Source organism: Pseudophryne corroboree, chromosome 5 (assembly GCF_028390025.1).
Source record: "Pseudophryne corroboree isolate aPseCor3 chromosome 5, aPseCor3.hap2, whole genome shotgun sequence".
Classification (NCBI taxonomy): domain Eukaryota; kingdom Metazoa; phylum Chordata; class Amphibia; order Anura; family Myobatrachidae; genus Pseudophryne; species Pseudophryne corroboree.
Window position 1 is genome coordinate 282,066,813 of NC_086448.1, and position 18,749 is coordinate 282,085,561.

Genomic DNA, 18,749 nt, shown 5'->3' on the forward strand with positions numbered 1-18,749 from the left:
CAGCCTTGTTAGGTTCGCAGTAGTGGATGTCGTTTTCTGTTTCCTCCACATCCACCACTTGTCACTGAGTCTATCGGGCTGGTCCCCACTCCGGTGGGCACTCGTCTACTATGTTTTAGTTGGTCCAGGAATAGGCTGGGACCTGTGGGTTATTTATAGAATCCAAAGGGGAACATTCGGAGTTACGGTTGTTTCCCCTTACTGTTTTTATAATAGTTCTTGCTGTTCCACTCTGGAAGGGAAGATAGTACACGACGCCGTACAGAGATGCGTCAGGATCAGGACATTGCCCGGTGGTCCCTGTATAATGGTGCAAATCATTTGTTCTCTCTGACTGTTCTTCGACACAGGGATTGGCTGTTGTTTCCAACGACACTGATGTTGGAGGTGGTTTTCAGAGTAGATAATGACCGGTAAAAGTTTGGTGTTTTTCCATGTGAAAAGAGGTCTGAAGATCCAGGGTTGGATCGGATTTACTGTGACACTTCATCAAGGTGTTCCGTTACTTAACCGGTTGGCTGCGGCCGGAGAGGCCTTTTTTGGTGAGAGGCTTTATTGCCAGAGTGGTTTTCAAGAGACCAGTTGGAAATGTAGTCCGGGTCTCACCTGCACACGCACATGTATTTAATCCTAACGGCCAGGACATCGCTCCTGTGGTGTCTGCTCGGTTCTCTACTTCTAGAGGGATGAAGGTTCGGGTTCCGGGGGTAGATCCTGGTGTCCGTGCATACAGATCTCCGAGACGGAGGAGCAGTACTTGCAAGGGACGTGTTTCCAGGGGATAAGGTCGAGTTGGAAAGCTTGTCTGCTATAAACTTTCTTGAATTAAGAGTTCGTTTCGACAAACGTAGTCTTTGTTTTCTGCCCGTGTTAGTTCTGCTCGACGACTTGTCAAGGAGCAAAGCGGCAATGGCAGACGATGCACAGTTTTGTCGTTGCGTGGAGATTCTGGTAAACGCTATACTAGCAGTCTTCGTTCCGGAGGTGAACGACGGGGAAATAGATTTCCTCTGCTGACGCGATCTCCATCCGGGGAAAAATTCGGTCGTCATCGAGAAGTTTTCACAGACGTGACAAGTTTTTGAGGATTGTCGCAATTGGATATGTTGGCGTCTCGCCTCAGTGAAAGGCCACAGGGATATTGTTCCAGGTCAGGGGACGCTTAAGCTATAGCAGTGGACAACCTCGTGACACTGTGGTTTTTAGTCGGACTAGGTGGCCTCTCCGCTTTCATTTTTGTTTGAAGGTGATAAACGTTGGATGAACAAAGGTTCAGGCGATCCTCTTGGATCCGGTCTAGCCAAGCAGGGGTTGCTTTCCAGGTTTTCATGATTTACTCATAGAAGATTCCTGCCCTCTTTCTCTACATGAGGATCTGTGACAACAAGATCAGGGCATGTTTCAAGACTTACCGCGGCTGCGTCTGACGTCGTGGCGATGGAATGCCATATCCTAAGCCGAAAGGGGTGATCCCAGTGTAGTCCTTTCCTCAATTCTTCAAGCTAAGAAAGAAGTAACGGCTAAGCTTTACCACTGTTGTGGGCGTAACTATGTGCTTTGGGTGTATCCAGGAAGGCTCCTATGGAAGTCTTTCAGCTAGGTCGTTCTTATCCATACTTTACAAACCGGTGTGGATGCAAGTTTAAACTTGGGAGTGTGGCCTAATGATTTCTTTACAAAAATTTCTCTCTTGAAAAGTGGTCATGCTCTTGGCTTTGACATCCGCAAGGCGGGTGTCGGAAGTGGTGGTTTTGTCTCACAAGAGCCTTCTTTGATCTTTCATGTGGATTGAAAGGAATTTAGAACTCGGTTAGTAGTTTTGCCGAGAGTGGTTTCTGGGTTTCGCAGAATTTGGCCTATTTTGATGCCGGCGGTTACTTGGGCATTAGCTGATTCAAATTCTCTCGGTGTAGCCACGGATTTGAATATTTAGGTTGCCATTTTGGTTCAGATTGGAGAAACAGGGGCTCTGTTTGTCTGATATGTTCCCAGTATGGTTTGGGTGACTGTGTTATGCAGTCGGTTACACGTTGGGTCTGTGATGCTATTTGGCATGTTCGGTCTACGGCTGGATTGCCGTCACTGAGGTCGGTGGAGGCCCATTTTACTGGGAAGATGGGCTCCTCCTGGGAGGAGGCTGGAGGAGTCTCGGCGGTTCAACTCTGCTGAGTGGATACTTGGTCGGGTTCAAACGCGTTTGCTATGCTCTACAGGTTTGATACCCTGGTTGAGGGGGACCTTTTGTTTGCTCAATCGGTGCTGCAGAGTCGTTCGCACTCTCCTGCCCATTCTGGAGCTTTGGTATTGACCCCATGGTCCTTTTGAAGTCCCCAGCATCCTCTAGGATAGGGGTGGGCAACAGGCGGCCCGCGGGCCGGATGCGGCCTGTGGACCGATCCTGCCTGGCCCGCTGTGCCCCACCAGAGTGCAATGACAAGCGGCCCGACATGCCGCTTGTCATTGCACTGCTCTCAGACGCGGCGCCGCTGAGGAAATCCCGGTCACGTCACAGGGTCAGCTGACCGGGATTTCCTCTGTTATCATGCGCTGGGAGGCACGGGGGTGGGCACTGCAGTGAGCAGGAGCGGCGGCCGAGAAGCGGCGGCCAGTGTAAAAACGGGGGCGCTGTCTGCCGTAATGTGTAAAAACGGGACGCTGTCTGCCGTAATGTGTAAAAATGGGGGCGCTGTCTGCCGTAATGTATAAAACGGGGGCGCTGTCTGCCGTAATGTATAAATACGGGGGCGCTGTCTGCGGTAATGTGTAAAAAGGGGATGCTGTCTGCCGTAATGTGTAAAAACGGGGGCGCTGTCTTCCGTAATGTGTAAAAACGGGACGCTGTCTGCCGTAATGTGTAAAAACGGGGGCGCTGTCTGCCGTAATGTGTAAAAAGGGGACGCTGTCTGCCGTAATGTGTAAAAAGGGATCACTTTTTGAGTATTTTGTGTGTGGCCCTCGAATATTCGCTGGAAGTGTTAAGCGGCCCCCCAGCTGAAATAATTGCCCACCCCTGCTCTAGGACGTATGAGAAAATAGGATTTTGGTACCTAACGGTAAATCCTTTTCTCTTAGTCCGTAGAGGATGCTGGGCGCCCGTCCCAGTGCGTACTGTGTCTGCAGTTATTGTTTTTGGTTACACTTTAGTGGTGTTTCTTCTCTGTCAGGCTGTTGCTGACGATGTTCAGGCCATGGCATGAGGTGTCTTATTATTGGTTGTGTTGGCACACAGGTTGTGTTACATATTCTCTCAGCATGTGGCTGTGTCTTTTTCATGCCGTAGGCTGGTTTTCTATTGAATGCCACGTTCTGCGGTATGTTCGTGGTGTGAGCTGGTATGACACTCACCGTGTTTATAAATTCTTTCCTCGAAATGTCCATCTCTCCTGGGCACAGTTTCTAACTGAGGTCTGGAGGAGGGGCATAGAGGGAGGAGCCAGTTCACACCCAGTTTAAGTCTTTATAGTGTGCCCAGGCTCCTGCGGATTCGTCTATACCCCATCATCCTTTTGGAGTCCCCAGCATCCTCTACGGACTAAGAGAAAAGGATTTATCGGTAGGTACCAAAATCCTATTTTAATAAATGCCAGTTTTTCTTAAAACTATTTTCAATTTCTTTATGGAGGGGATTATATTGACTTATAAAAGCCCACTTATTTCTATCTTCATCAGTCCCTACACTTCTTGTTTTTTTGTACCAAAAGGTCATCTCTCTCGATACTTTCTATTTTAGCTTGTGCTTTATCCAGGTGTCTCTCAGAATAACCCTTTGAAAGGAATCTGTTAGTGGTTTCTTCAATTTGTATATCACACACTACAGGTTCACTACAATTTTTTTTTTTTTGTGTGAACTGACAAAAAGGAATTCCATCTAGCCAACTTTGGTGATGTGAGCTTTCCCTATCTATGAAACTATTTGAATCCGTTGACTTTTTAAAAGTTTTTGTCTTAAAGCAACCATCCTCTATATAAATACATACGTCTAAAAAAAGAAATTTCTTTTGTGCTAATACTGAAAGTAAAATGGATATTAAAATTGTTCTCGTTTAGCCTATCAAGGAAATTGGAAAGGCTAATATTATCCCCATTCCATAAAAACAGAACATCGTCAATCTAACAATGCCGGGATACCAGACTTGCCCCCATATGGTTCTTGTTAAAGATATTTAAATCTTCCCAATATGCCATATATAAGTTAGCATAACTGGGGGCAAACTTATGCTAACTTATATGACATATTGGGAAGATTATGTCATTGAGTGTATCTGTGGTTCTGCTTATGTCGGCAAGACGAGTAGGTGTCTTAAGACTCGTCTTGCTGAACATATTTATAATATACGCAAAGGATTGGATACCCATTCACTTTCGTCTCATTTTAAAAATAAACATGATAGGAAAGAATGCTGTACAGAGAGTTTCTTTGGGATAAAACAAATAAAACCCACTTGGAAAACTAGAAATATAGAAAGCCATTTAGCTAAGGCAGGAATTAAATGGATTTTGAAATTGGGATCTCTCCAACCGAAGGGTTTGAATACTAATTTCGAAATGAAATGGTTTTTAAGTGAATAAGTGTATAGATTGATATATTAATCACACATCTGTTTACCATGCTTTATTATTCCCTCTAATACTTTATCTTATTTGTTTTTATGTCCATCGCCCCCATGGACTTTTTAACTATGTGAAGACATAGAGAAATTTATGACATCTGTAAATGTGCCCTTTTGTGATCATCAATGAAAAATCCTGGACTTTTGATTAGACCATCTGTGTATATTATGGACCGCACACCGGGAACTGGAACGCATACTTCCGGGTATGCGCAGAGCGTCCGTCCGAATGGAACACACAAGTCTTCAAGTGGAACGCAATCATCACTTCCTGACCGTTGTTCTGAGCGGCGGATATAGGAAGTGACGAATCAGAGCTGGAACGCAAAATGTACTTCCTGTTAGCCGTTCTGACCCGAGGAAGCAGGAAGCCTTTTCACATCGAACAGCTGTGCCCAATTTAGGATAATCAGTAATGGTGTTTAAATAGAACCACTTGGAGTCTAGCCACTTAACGCTTCTGAGGAAGGACCTTGTTAAGTTCGAAATGCAGTAAGCAATTTGTGGCTATTTTGTTACATACTGACTGGGAGAAAAGGGGTACTGCTTTCAGGACTCTTTTCTTTGGAGAACCTCGAGTATCCGGAACTCTGTGAGACCTTTGGGACTGCTTGCCTGATGAGTATAATCGTGCTGCCATTACATCGCTGAGAGATTCATTGGATTTAAATCATTCACTTTCGTGGACTAAGAGTGTGTTACATGCTCCTTAAATACCTACGTTTGTGAGTGCGCTACAATAATCATAAAAAAAATTCTTGTTATCCATTGGTATCTGCAATATTGTGTTCCCTTTGCTTTCAGCCCATTTACCCTACTATTGGGTGTGAATTGAAGAACTCATTCTTTACTGGAAATGGATTGTGATACCCTATCAAGCAGGTGGTTCTTGATAGCAGCATCTGTACTCATTTTAACAGTGTAAACGCAATTGTACATTTTTTTTCTGTTACTATTTGTAAAGTGTACATGCTGCTAATTTACATTGTTTTAATCTGCGCAGACAACATAGAATTTTCTTTCTCTAGTACAGCTTGTATGAAAACTATTTGTATCATCATCCCTTTAGTGTACAGTATTGTACAGTTCTGTACAATGGGGGTCATTCTGAGTTGTTCGATAGCTGTTTTTGGTCGCAGCGTGGCGATTAGGTAAAAATGCGGCACTTTTGTGCATGCGTATGCGGCGCAATGCGCATGCGCAACGTACTTTCACAACAGCCGAAGTACTTTCACACAAGGTTTAGCGAAGCTTTTCAGTCACACTGCTGGCCGCAGACTGATTGACAGGAAAGGGGAGTTTCTGGGAGGTACCTGACCGTTTTCAGGGAGTGTGCTGAAAAACGCAGGCGTGTCAGATACAAATGCAGGCGTGCCTGGAAAAACGCAGGCGTGGCTGACCGAACGCAGGGCATGTTTGTGACGTCAAAACAGGAACTAAATAGTCTGAAGTGATCACAAGCTAGGAGTAGGTCTGGAGCTGCTCTGAAACTGCTCAAAAATATTTTGGTGCCGCTGTGCGATCCTTTCGGTCGCACTTCTGCTAAGCTAAGATACACTCCCAAAGGGCGGTGGCTTAGCGTTTGCACGGCTGCTAAAAGCAGCTAGCGAGCGAACAACTCAGAATGAGGGCCAATATGTTGCCACTTTCTAAACAATAATAAAGTTTAAAACATTCTATACCAAACATTATGTAAAATACCCTTATATTTCATTGTATTCAAGATATTTAATCTAAAAAAAAACACTTTTCAAACTGAGGCGTGTATCTCGGTGTACCCTACAATGGTCGAGCCAATGATTAATGTGGTTTATTTTTTATGTTATTGAGTTCAGGGCCGGTTCTAGCCCTTCTTGCGCCCCGGGCGGGAAATAGGGGTCTGGCTTTATACAGGGGGCGTTGTCCGAGTAGAGTAGCGCCGCTGAAATGCTGAGCGGTGCGCGATGACGTCATCGCGCACTGCACAGCAAAGGTCCTCTCCACGAAGGGAAACTAGATGCGTAGCGTCTAGTTACCTTCACAGGGGGACACTGCCGGGGGACACAGCGGGCAGCGGGGGAGGCACAGCAGTAGCGGATCTTGCCATGGTGCGGCGCCCTCCGGAAGGCGGCGCCCCGGGCAAAAGTCCTGCTTGCCCGTGGCAAGATCCGCTACTGATTGAGTTGATCTTGTACTTTGCTCCTTAAATGACAATCAATTCACGTACCTACTCACCATGGTGTGAAGCTAAATATATTATTGCATGTGGTCATACTTTGAAAACTTGCTGTACTTACAAGGGCAACAGTAAATCAACAAATCAAATGGCTAAATGGTAATTGAATGTTTTTAAATATATAAAAAAGACAGCAGCATGTGGTTATTATAGTGTGATTGGATGTATTTTATTGCTTTTATTTACTTGTACATTTTCTTTTGTTTATATGTTATATGTATATACAGTAATGTAAAGCTGATTTGGAAGCTACATGTATATTCATCTTTGGATAAGTTCAATACACATTGCAACTGAAGAATAAGCATACTTATAAACAGTTTGAATGAAAAGTAAAAAATTCTGTTAATCGACTCAAGATTTGCAAAAAGCTACAAAATAATATTGCAGATTATATTTGATAATCTTTGATTCATTGAGATTCTCAGGATCCCATCTCTGATTTACTCGCTCACTTCTTATACACTATCTACAGTCTCTCTGGGAGCAGCAGGCATCATGGCACAGCGGGGGGGGGGGGGATTCAATTAGCTGTGGGGTTCTGTAGAGGTATAAACAAAAGTGTGAGGTTTCCTTCCCGTAATTGCTCCTCAGTGTGTGCAGCCACATGTTGCTCAAGGTTTCTATGGAACCTTGCAGTTAATTTAATCCCCACCAATTATTGAAAGCTACAGATGATGCTAAAAATGTAAGAATTTAACATAGGTGTGAAAAGAAGGAATAGTACGGACAAAGTACATGACATCTCTGCTCTACACAAGCAATTGATTCCTGAAATGACTCAGATTCAAACTTGAAAGTCTTAATTTTTAAAGCTATTATTTGTACTAAGTGTGCATCTAACAATTGCTGCTGGTAGTTATAGACTGATGGGAAAAGTTCACTAAGATGTACTTTTCCCATCAGTCTATAACTGCCAGCTGCAATTGTTTGCAGTGATAACTGGCTGGTTCGGAATTTTACTGTGAGATTATGACACATTATGCAACACTTACAGTTTTCACTTTACAATTGTCATTAGTATACTGCTTCAATCCTAGAAAAAAACAACATGCACATCATCATCATCAACCTCGTCATCGTCAGCAAGTACAACTAAAGATGTACTAAGTATAAACATGTTCATTTTTTAACTGCTATCTGGCTTGCCAGGTCTTGTGTTTCTGCCAGAGTAGACAGTTTCTGATGGCAGCCCTGGATGTACTGCAATATCCTTTACAGGTCTGACATGTACAAAGACCAGAGGTGTAGCTAGGTGCCATGGTGCCCGGAGCAAGGGTATGTTTCGGCGCCCCCTCTCGTGTACTGACTTGAGTACATGTTACATTTGAAAATAAAAAATATTTAAAAATCCTAAATCGGTGACAGGGCCGGTTCTAGACCATGTGGATCTCAGGGCGAAGGTTTCCTTTGAGTGCCCCCAAGTTTAAAATAGGGACAGTGCGCGCCGAAGGCGTGCAGCAAAAATATAGGGGCATGGCTTCATGGGGAAGGGCCGTGGCCAGAGCATAGTACCATTTCAGATGACACCTTACTGTATTGTCCGCTATTCACATTACACAGCACAGTATTGTCCGTTTTTCACATTACACCACAGTAGTGTCCGTTATTAACATTACGCCAATCATTAGTACCCCTTACACACTTTACGCCACACAGTAGAGCCCCGTATACACATTACACAGCACAGTAAAGTCGCTTACACATGTTATGCCACGGTAGAGCCGCTTATACATGTTACTCTGCAGCTTCTAATGCAGAGAGAGGTGCTGCTGCAGCAGCTGGGACAGAGAGAGGTGTTGCAGCAGCCAGGGCAGAAAGAGGTGTTGCAGCAGAGGGGACAGAAAGGGATGTAGCAGGAAGTAACACTGCTGCACAGCTACAAGCAGACAGTGAGACATATAAAGAGGGCGGCAGAGCTCCGGCATGTGCCGGCTGTCAGAGTTTCCTGCTGTCGCCTCTGGCCTGTCCTGTTCCCTACCAGAGTCAGTGTGTGCCACTCTGCTTTTCCTCCTGCTATGCGGCTGCCTGTACCTGTGCCTGTATATTGGGTAGAGTTAGGGGGGGGGGGGGCAGGTGGTGGCGCGCCCTCTACATTTTCTGGCGCCCGGAGCTCAAGCTCCACTGGAGACACCCTCGCTACACCCCTGACAAAGACTCCAGTGTCAACTACAGTACAATCCCTCTGGCAAGATGTAGCCTGAATGGAACTGGGCTGCAGATAATCATGCTCACAGTGCTCTTAACTAAGCAGCACTGTGAGCATGATGTCCAAAGGAAAAATTGTTTCCTTGCAATTAAAAAGACCCTACATGCAGTTTTAAATGTTCCCATAGGAGCAATTTGCATTTCACTAAGTATCATAATTTAGTGTCCTGTGATTAGTGAACTGTTTTACATACAGCAAGAATTTCTGAAACATATGCTCATTTGTGATGCACGGCACAAGCACGTCGGCATGCAATTACTGTACAATGTACAACACAAGATCAGAGCCAAATTTAGGGCTACATGGGCTAAATATGATCAAGGCATTGGCGTATCTATAATGGGTGCAGTGTGTGCGATGCATACGGGCCCTGGGGTCAAGGGAGGCACACGCTGCACACCCTGTACCCATTTTTCAATACTTATCCTCCAGAGTCCTGGGTCGGCAGCAGTAGCACTGCAGAAATCAATGGAGAAATGCTGCAGCACCCATTTTTCCCACGTTTGTGCATGAGCAGTAGGAAAATCACTGAGAAAATGGCAGCTGTATCTGGAGACCTGTGCATGTGCACTAGACCTTGGGACAGCACTAAGGTCTAATAGTGCCCCTAGCGCCCAGATTTTATTGCTCTGCTGCTAGAGAGGAGGGTGCGCCTCTGGATCAAGAGCCTATAAATAGAGGGGAGGAGCCGTGACCAGTGCTGTTTAGGTGTGACCAGCGCTGTGTGGGTGTGGCCAGTGCTGTGTGGGTGTGGCCAGAGCTATGTGGGTGTGTACACCCCCCCTACACTATCAGCCACAGTGTCTCCCTAAATATGTAAAAGCAGAAAAATTACATCATTTTGTCAGGAAAATAGAAATACTAGTTTAATATTATAATTTAGTGTGGGGGCAAACTGCGCATCAGTTCTTCATCTTACCATCATGATAATGGGCCTATTTTTTATGTACAAGGTTGAATCTGTAGTCCCATCCGCCCCTTTGTTAATCTGTCCCTGTTAACAAGATGGTACAGATTGCAGATAAAAATAACATGACTGATAGGCCTTTTTATGCATGATCTTAATAGTACAGAGTTCTCATTAGCCAGTGAGATCATTTTTTAGTAGAGATGAGCGGGTTCGGTTTCTCTGAATCCGAACCCGCCCGAACTTCATGGTTTTTTTCACGGGTCCGAGCAGACTCGGATCCTCCCGCCTTGCTCGGTTAACCCGAGCGCGCCCGAACGTCATCATGACGCTGTCGGATTCTCGCGAGACTCGGATTCTATATAAGGAGCCGCGCGTCGCCGCCATTTTCACACGTGCATTGAGATTGATAGGGAGAGGACGTGGCTGGCGTCCTCTCCATTTAGATTATAAGAGAGAGAGATTTACTGGAGCTTAGGACTAGGAGGAGTACTGTAGAAGTGTAGAGAGTGCAGAGAGTTTACTAGTGAGTGACCACCAGACAGTGCAGTTTATTTAATATATCCGTTCTCTGCCTGAAAAAAGCGATACACACAGTGACTCAGTCACATACCATATCTGTGTGCACTGCTCAGGCTCAGCCCAGTGTGCTGCATCATCTATATATATTATATATCTGTCTGACTGCTCAGCTCACACAGCTTATAATTGTGGGGGAGACTGGGGAGCACTGCAGTGCCAGTTATAGGTTATAGCAGGAGCCAGGAGTACATAATATTATATAGTGAGTGACCACCAGACAGTGCAGTTTATTTAATATATCCGTTCTCTGCCTGAAAAAAGCGATACACACAGTGACTCAGTCACATACCATATCTGTGTGCACTGCTCAGGCTCAGCCCAGTGTGCTGCATCATCTATATATATTATATATCTGTCTGACTGCTCAGCTCACACAGCTTATAATTGTGGGGGAGACTGGGGAGCACTGCAGTGCCAGTTATAGGTTATAGCAGGAGCCAGGAGTACATAATATTATATTAAAATTAAACAGTGCACACTTTTGCTGCAGGAGTGCCACTGCCAGTGTGACTGACCAGTGACCTGACCACACTGACCACCAGTATAGTTAGTAGTATACTTATATTGTGATTGCCTGAAAAAGTTAAACACTCGTCGTGTGACTTCACTTGTGTGTTGTTGTTTTTTTTATTCTATAAAAATAAAACTCATTCTGCTGACAGACAGTGTCCAGCAGGTCCATCATTATATAATATATAATATATACCTGTCCGGCTGCAGTAGTGATATATATATATTTTTTATATCATTTATCATCCAGTCGCAGCAGACACAGTACGGTAGTTCACGGCTGTGGCTACCTCTGTGTCTGCACTCGGCAGGCAGTCCGTCCATAATTGTATACCACCTAACCGTGGTTTTTTTTTCTTCTTTATACATACATACTACTACGACATCTCTTTATCAACCAGTCTATATTAGCAGCAGACACAGTACAGTACGGTAGTTCACGGCTGTGGCTACCTCTGTGTCTGCACTCGGCAGGCAGTCCGTCCATAATTGTATACCACCTAACCGTGGTTTTTTTTTCTTTCTTCTTTATACATACATAGTTACATAGACATCTCTTTATCAACCAGTCTATATTAGCAGCAGACACAGTACAGTACGGTAGTTCACGGCTGTGGCTACCTCTGTGTCTGCACTCGGCAGGCAGTCCGTCCATAATTGTATACCACCTAACCGTGGTTTTTTTTTCTTTCTTCTTTATACATACATAGTTACATAGACATCTCTTTATCAACCAGTCTATATTAGCAGCAGACACAGTACAGTACGGTAGTTCACGGCTGTGGCTACCTCTGTGTCTGCACTCGGCAGGCAGTCCGTCCATAATTGTATACCACCTAACCGTGGTTTTTTTTTCTTTCTTCTTTATACATACATAGTTACATAGACATCTCTTTATCAACCAGTCTATATTAGCAGCAGACACAGTACAGTACGGTAGTTCACGGCTGTGGCTACCTCTGTGTCTGCACTCGGCAGGCAGTCCGTCCATAATTGTATACCACCTAACCGTGGTTTTTTTTTCTTTCTTCTTTATACATACATAGTTACATAGACATCTCTTTATCAACCAGTCTATATTAGCAGCAGACACAGTACAGTACGGTAGTTCACGGCTGTGGCTACCTCTGTGTCTGCACTCGGCAGGCAGTCCGTCCATAATTGTATACCACCTAACCGTGGTTTTTTTTTCTTTCTTCTTTATACATACATAGTTACATAGACATCTCTTTATCAACCAGTCTATATTAGCAGCAGACACAGTACAGTACGGTAGTTCACGGCTGTGGCTACCTCTGTGTCTGCACTCGGCAGGCAGTCCGTCCATAATTGTATACCACCTAACCGTGGTTTTTTTTTCTTTCTTCTTTATACATACATACTACTACGACATCTCTTTATCAACCAGTCTATATTATTAGCAGCAGACACAGTACAGTACGGTAGTTCACGGCTGTGGCTACCTCTGTGTCTGCACTCGGCAGGCAGTCCGTCCATAATTGTATACCACCTAACCGTGGTTTTTTTTTCTTTCTTCTTTATACATACATAGTTACATAGACATCTCTTTATCAACCAGTCTATATTAGCAGCAGACACAGTACAGTACGGTAGTTCACGGCTGTGGCTACCTCTGTGTCTGCACTCGGCAGGCAGTCCATAATTGTATACTAGTATCCATCTCCATTGTTTACCTGAGGTGCCTTTTAGTTGTGCCTATTAAAATATGGAGAACAAAAATGTTGAGGTTCCAAAATTAGGGAAAGATCAAGATCCACTTCCACCTCGTGCTGAAGCTGCTGCCACTAGTCATGGCCGAGACGATGAAATGCCAGCAACGTCGTCTGCCAAGGCCGATGCCCAATGTCATAGTACAGAGCATGTCAAATCCAAAACACCAAATATCAGTAAAAAAAGGACTCCAAAACCTAAAATAAAATTGTCGGAGGAGAAGCGTAAACTTGCCAATATGCCATTTACCACACGGAGTGGCAAGGAACGGCTGAGGCCCTGGCCTATGTTCATGGCTAGTGGTTCAGCTTCACATGAGGATGGAAGCACTCAGCCTCTCGCTAGAAAACTGAAAAGACTCAAGCTGGCAAAAGCACCGCAAAGAACTGTGCGTTCTTCGAAATCCCAAATCCACAAGGAGAGTCCAATTGTGTCGGTTGCGATGCCTGACCTTCCCAACACTGGACGTGAAGAGCATGCGCCTTCCACCATTTGCACGCCCCCTGCAAGTGCTGGAAGGAGCACCCGCAGTCCAGTTCCTGATAGTCAGATTGAAGATGAAGATGTTGAAGTACACCAGGATGAGGAGGATATGGGTGTTGCTGGCGCTGGGGAGGAAATTGACCAGGAGGATTCTGATGGTGAGGTGGTTTGTTTAAGTCAGGCACCCGGGGAGACACCTGTTGTCCGTGGGAGGAATATGGCCGTTGACATGCCTGGTGAAAATACCAAAAAAATCAGCTCTTCAGTGTGGAGGTATTTCAACAGAAAAGCGGACAACAGGTGTCAAGCCGTGTGTTGCCTTTGTCAAGCTGTAATAAGTAGGGGTAAGGACGTTAACCACCTCGGAACATCCTCCCTTATACGACACCTGCAGCGCATTCATAATAAGTCAGTGACAAGTTCAAAAACTTTGGGCGACAGCGGAAGCAGTCCACTGACCAGTAAATCCCTTCCTCTTGTAACCAAGCTCACGCAAACCACCCCACCAACTCCCTCAGTGTCAATTTCCTCCTTCCCCAGGAATGCCAATAGTCCTGCAGGCCATGTCACTGGCAATTCTGACGAGTCCTCTCCTGCCTGGGATTCCTCCGATGCATCCTTGCGTGTAACGCCTACTGCTGCTGGCGCTGCTGTTGTTGCTGCTGGGAGTCGATGGTCATCCCAGAGGGGAAGTCGTAAGCCCACTTGTACTACTTCCAGTAAGCAATTGACTGTCCAACAGTCCTTTGCGAGGAAGATGAAATATCACAGCAGTCATCCTGCTGCAAAGCGGATAACTGAGGCCTTGACAACTATGTTGGTGTTAGACGTGCGTCCGGTATCCGCCGTTAGTTCACAGGGAACTAGACAATTTATTGAGGCAGTGTGCCCCCGTTACCAAATACCATCTAGGTTCCACTTCTCTAGGCAGGCGATACCGAGAATGTACACGGACGTCAGAAAAAGACTCACCAGTGTCCTAAAAAATGCAGTTGTACCCAATGTCCACTTAACCACGGACATGTGGACAAGTGGAGCAGGGCAGGGTCAGGACTATATGACTGTGACAGCCCACTGGGTAGATGTATGGACTCCCGCCGCAAGAACAGCAGCGGCGGCACCAGTAGCAGCATCTCGCAAACGCCAACTCTTTCCTAGGCAGGCTACGCTTTGTATCACCGCTTTCCAGAATACGCACACAGCTGAAAACCTCTTACGGCAACTGAGGAAGATCATCGCGGAATGGCTTACCCCAATTGGACTCTCCTGTGGATTTGTGGCATCGGACAACGCCAGCAATATTGTGTGTGCATTAAATATGGGCAAATTCCAGCACGTCCCATGTTTTGCACATACCTTGAATTTGGTGGTGCAGAATTTTTAAAAAAACGACAGGGGCGTGCAAGAGATGCTGTCGGTGGCCAGAAGAATTGCGGGACACTTTCGGCGTACAGGCACCACGTACAGAAGACTGGAGCACCACCAAAAACTACTGAACCTGCCCTGCCATCATCTGAAGCAAGAAATGGTAACGAGGTGGAATTCAACCCTCTATATGCTTCAGAGGTTGGAGGAGCAGCAAAAGGCCATTCAAGCCTATACAATTGAGCACGATATAGTAGGTGGAATGCACCTGTCTCAAGCGCAGTGGAGAATGATTTCAACGTTGTGCAAGGTTCTGATGCCCTTTGAACTTGCCACACGTGAAGTCAGTTCAGACACTGCCAGCCTGAGTCAGGTCATTCCCCTCATCAGGCTTTTGCAGAAGAAGCTGGAGACATTGAAGGAGGAGCTAACACGGAGCGATTCCGCTAGGCATGTGGGACTTGTGGATGGAGCCCTTAATTCGCTTAACAAGGATTCACGGGTGGTCAATCTGTTGAAATCAGAGCACTACATTTTGGTCACCGTGCTCGATCCTAGATTTAAAGCCTACCTTGGATCTCTCTTTCCGGCAGACACAAGTCTGCTGGGGTTGAAAGACCTGCTGGTGACAAAATTGTCAAGTCAAGCGGAACGCGACCTGTCAACATCTCCTCCTTCACATTCTCCCGCAACTGGGGGTGCGAGGAAAAGGCTCAGAATTCCGAGCCCACCCGCTGGCGGTGATGCAGGGCAGTCTGGAGCGACTGCTGATGCTGACATCTGGTCCGGACTGAAGGACCTGACAACGATTACGGACATGTCGTCTACTGTCACTGCATATGATTCTCTCAACATTGATAGAATGGTGGAGGATTATATGAGTGACCGCATCCAAGTAGGCACGTCACACAGTCCGTACTTATACTGGCAGGAAAAAGAGGCAATTTGGAGGCCCTTGCACAAACTGGCTTTATTCTACCTAAGTTGCCCTCCCACAAGTGTGTACTCCGAAAGAGTGTTTAGTGCCGCCGCTCACCTTGTCAGCAATCGGCGTACGAGGTTACATCCAGAAAATGTGGAGAAGATGATGTTCATTAAAATGAATTATAATCAATTCCTCCGCGGAGACATTGACCAGCAGCAATTGCCTCCACAAAGTACACAGGGAGCTGAGATGGTGGATTCCAGTGGGGACGAATTGATAATCTGTGAGGAGGGGGATGTACACGGTGATATATCGGAGGGTGATGATGAGGTGGACATCTTGCCTCTGTAGAGCCAGTTTGTGCAAGGAGAGATTAATTGCTTCTTTTTTGGGGGGGGTCCAAACCAACCCGTCATATCAGTCACAGTCGTGTGGCAGACCCTGTCACTGAAATGATGGGTTGGTTAAAGTGTGCATGTCCTGTTTTGTTTATACAACATAAGGGTGGGTGGGAAGGCCCAAGGACAATTCCATCTTGCACCTCTTTTTTCTTTTCTTTTTCTTTGCATCATGTGCTGATTGGGGAGGGTTTTTTGGATGGGACATCCTGCGTGACACTGCAGTGCCACTCCTAAATGGGCCCGGTGTTTGTGTCGGCCACTAGGGTCGCTAATCTTACTCACACAGTCAGCTACCTCATTGCGCCTCTTTTTTTCTTTGCGTCATGTGCTGTTTGGGGAGGGTTTTTTGGAAGGGACATCCTGCGTGACACTGCAGTGCCACTCCTAGATGGGCCCGGTGTTTGTGTCGGCCACTAGGGTCGCTAATCTTACTCACACAGCTACCTCATTGCGCCTCTTTTTTTCTTTGCGTCATGTGCTGTTTGGGGAGGGTTTTTTGGAAGGGCCATCCTGCGTGACACTGCAGTGCCACTCCTAGATGGGCCCGGTGTTTGTGTCGGCCACTAGGGTCGCTAATCTTACTCACACAGCTACCTCATTGCGCCTCTTTTTTTCTTTGCGTCATGTGCTGTTTGGGGAGGGTTTTTTGGAAGGGACATCCTGCGTGACACTGCAGTGCCACTCCTAGATGGGCCCGGTGTTTGTGTCGGCCACTAGGGTCGCTTATCTTACTCACACAGCGACCTCGGTGCAATTTTTAGGACTAAAAATAATATTGTGAGGTGTGAGGTATTCAGAATAGACTGAAAATGAGTGTAAATTATGGTTTTTGAGGTTAATAATACTTTGGGATCAAAATGACCCCCAAATTCTATGATTTAAGCTGTTTTTTAGTGTTTTTTGAAAAAAACACCCGAATCCAAAACACACCCGAATCCGACAAAAAAAATTCGGTGAGGTTTTGCCAAAACGCGTTTGAACCCAAAACACGGCCGCGGAACCGAACCCAAAACCAAAACACAAAACCCGAAAAATTTCAGGCGCTCATCTCTATTTTTTAGTACTTGTCATCTAAAAGAGAGTTTTCAAAATGTGATCAATACATAACAAGTACAAGTGACATTAATGAATAGAAGGATGAAGAAATAATACTTTAACATTACATTGATCATTTTTGTCTCTCAAACAATTTAGCAAAAGATTTTTCTTGAAACAGTGTAATGCTCACAAACATCTGCGTTGGTTCAATGGGGGTAATTCAGACCTGATCGTAGCAGCAAATTTGTTAGCAGTTGGGCAAAACCATGGTGGTCATTCCGAGTTGTTCGTTCGTTATTTTTTTCTCGCAACGGAGCGATTAGTCACTAATGCGCATGCGCAATGTCCGCAGTGCGACTGCGCCAAGTAAATTTGCTATGAAGTTAGGTATTTTACTCACGGCATTACGAGGTTTTTTCTTCGTTCTGCTGATCGGAGTGTGATTGACAGGAAGTGGGTGTTTCTGGGCGGAAACTGGCCGTTTTATGGGTGTGTGTGAAAAAACGCTGCCGTTTCTGGGAAAAACGCGGGAGTGGCTGGAGAAACGGAGGAGTGTCTGGGCGAACGCTGGGTGTGTTTGTGACGTCAAACCAGGAACGAAACTGACTGAACTGATCGCAGATGCCGAGTAAGTCTGGAGCTACTCAGAAACTGCTAAGAAGTGTCTATTCGCAATTCTGCTAATCTTTCGTTCGCAATTTTGATAAGCTAAGATTCACTCCCAGTAGGTGGCGGCTTAGTGTGTGCAAAGCTGCTAAAAGCAGCTTGCGAGCGAACAACTCGGAATGACCCCCCATGTGCACTGCAGGGTGGGAAGATATAACATATGCAGAGAGAGTTAGATTTGGGTGGGGTGTTGCAGTGTAAAAATAAAGCAGGCACTATTTACTATTATTATGCACAGAAACAAAATAACGCACCCAAATCTAACTCTCTGTGCAAATGTTGGCCCTCATTCCGAGTTGGTCGCACCAAGCAACTTTTTGCTGCTGGTGCGATCAACTAATCTCTGCCTATGGGGGAGTGTACTTTAGCATAGCAGGGCAGCGATCGCTTGTGTAGCACTGCTATGCTAAAAAAGTTTTACACAAAACAAGACCAGCCCTGGACATACTTACCCTGTGCAACGGGACCAGCGATGATGGTCACGGCTTTGACGTCAGACATCCGCCCTCCGTTTGCCTGGACACGCTTGCGTTTTTCTTACCACTCCCCGAAAACGGCTTCAAACAGTCAGTTGACGCCCTGGAACGCCTTGCTGCTGTCAATCTTCTTGCGGTCACCGCTGCGACCGCTTTCTTCGCTGTCAGTGTCATTGCCTGGTGATGGATGTCGCCGGGCAACGATGCGCGTGCGCATGCCGCACATGCGCATTCCAGACCCGATCGCACCGCAGCGTGCGATCGGGTCGGAATGAGGGCCGTTATATCTTCCACACCCGCAGTGCACATGGGGGATGATTCAGAGTTGATCGTAGCTGTGCTAAATTTAGCACAGCTACGATCAGGCACTCAGACATGCGGGGGGACGCCCAGCACAGGGCTAGTCCGCCCCGCATGTTAGGCCCTTTTGTACTTCAGGAGTAGCTCCCGTCCAGCGCAGCTCCTGCGTGATGGCCGGGAGCTACTCGTCGTTGCCCGGGTTGCAGCGGCTGTGTGTGATGTCACACGTCTGCGTTGGCCGGGACTGCGCCACTTAAATGGCGGCTTAACCCCGCCGTCCCACCCCCTCCCGCCCAGCGACCGCCTCTGCCTGTCAATCAGGCAGAGGCAA

The 18,749-nt window shown here is 46.1% G+C and overlaps 1 protein-coding gene across 4 annotated transcripts in view; it reads right to left on the bottom strand.

The window, feature by feature from the left end:
• TMEM108 (transmembrane protein 108) overlaps nucleotides 1-18,749 on the bottom strand; it is a 610,736-nt gene that overhangs the window by 401,807 nt on the left and 190,180 nt on the right. The window contains exon 3 of one of the 4 annotated variants that reach the window (XM_063924875.1): nucleotides 7,821-7,861. The exons of the other annotated variants lie outside the window; for them this stretch is intronic. The gene's annotated coding sequence lies outside the window, so the exon portion shown is untranslated. The remainder of the gene's footprint in view (nucleotides 1-7,820; nucleotides 7,862-18,749) is intronic. 4 annotated transcript variants of the gene reach the window in all.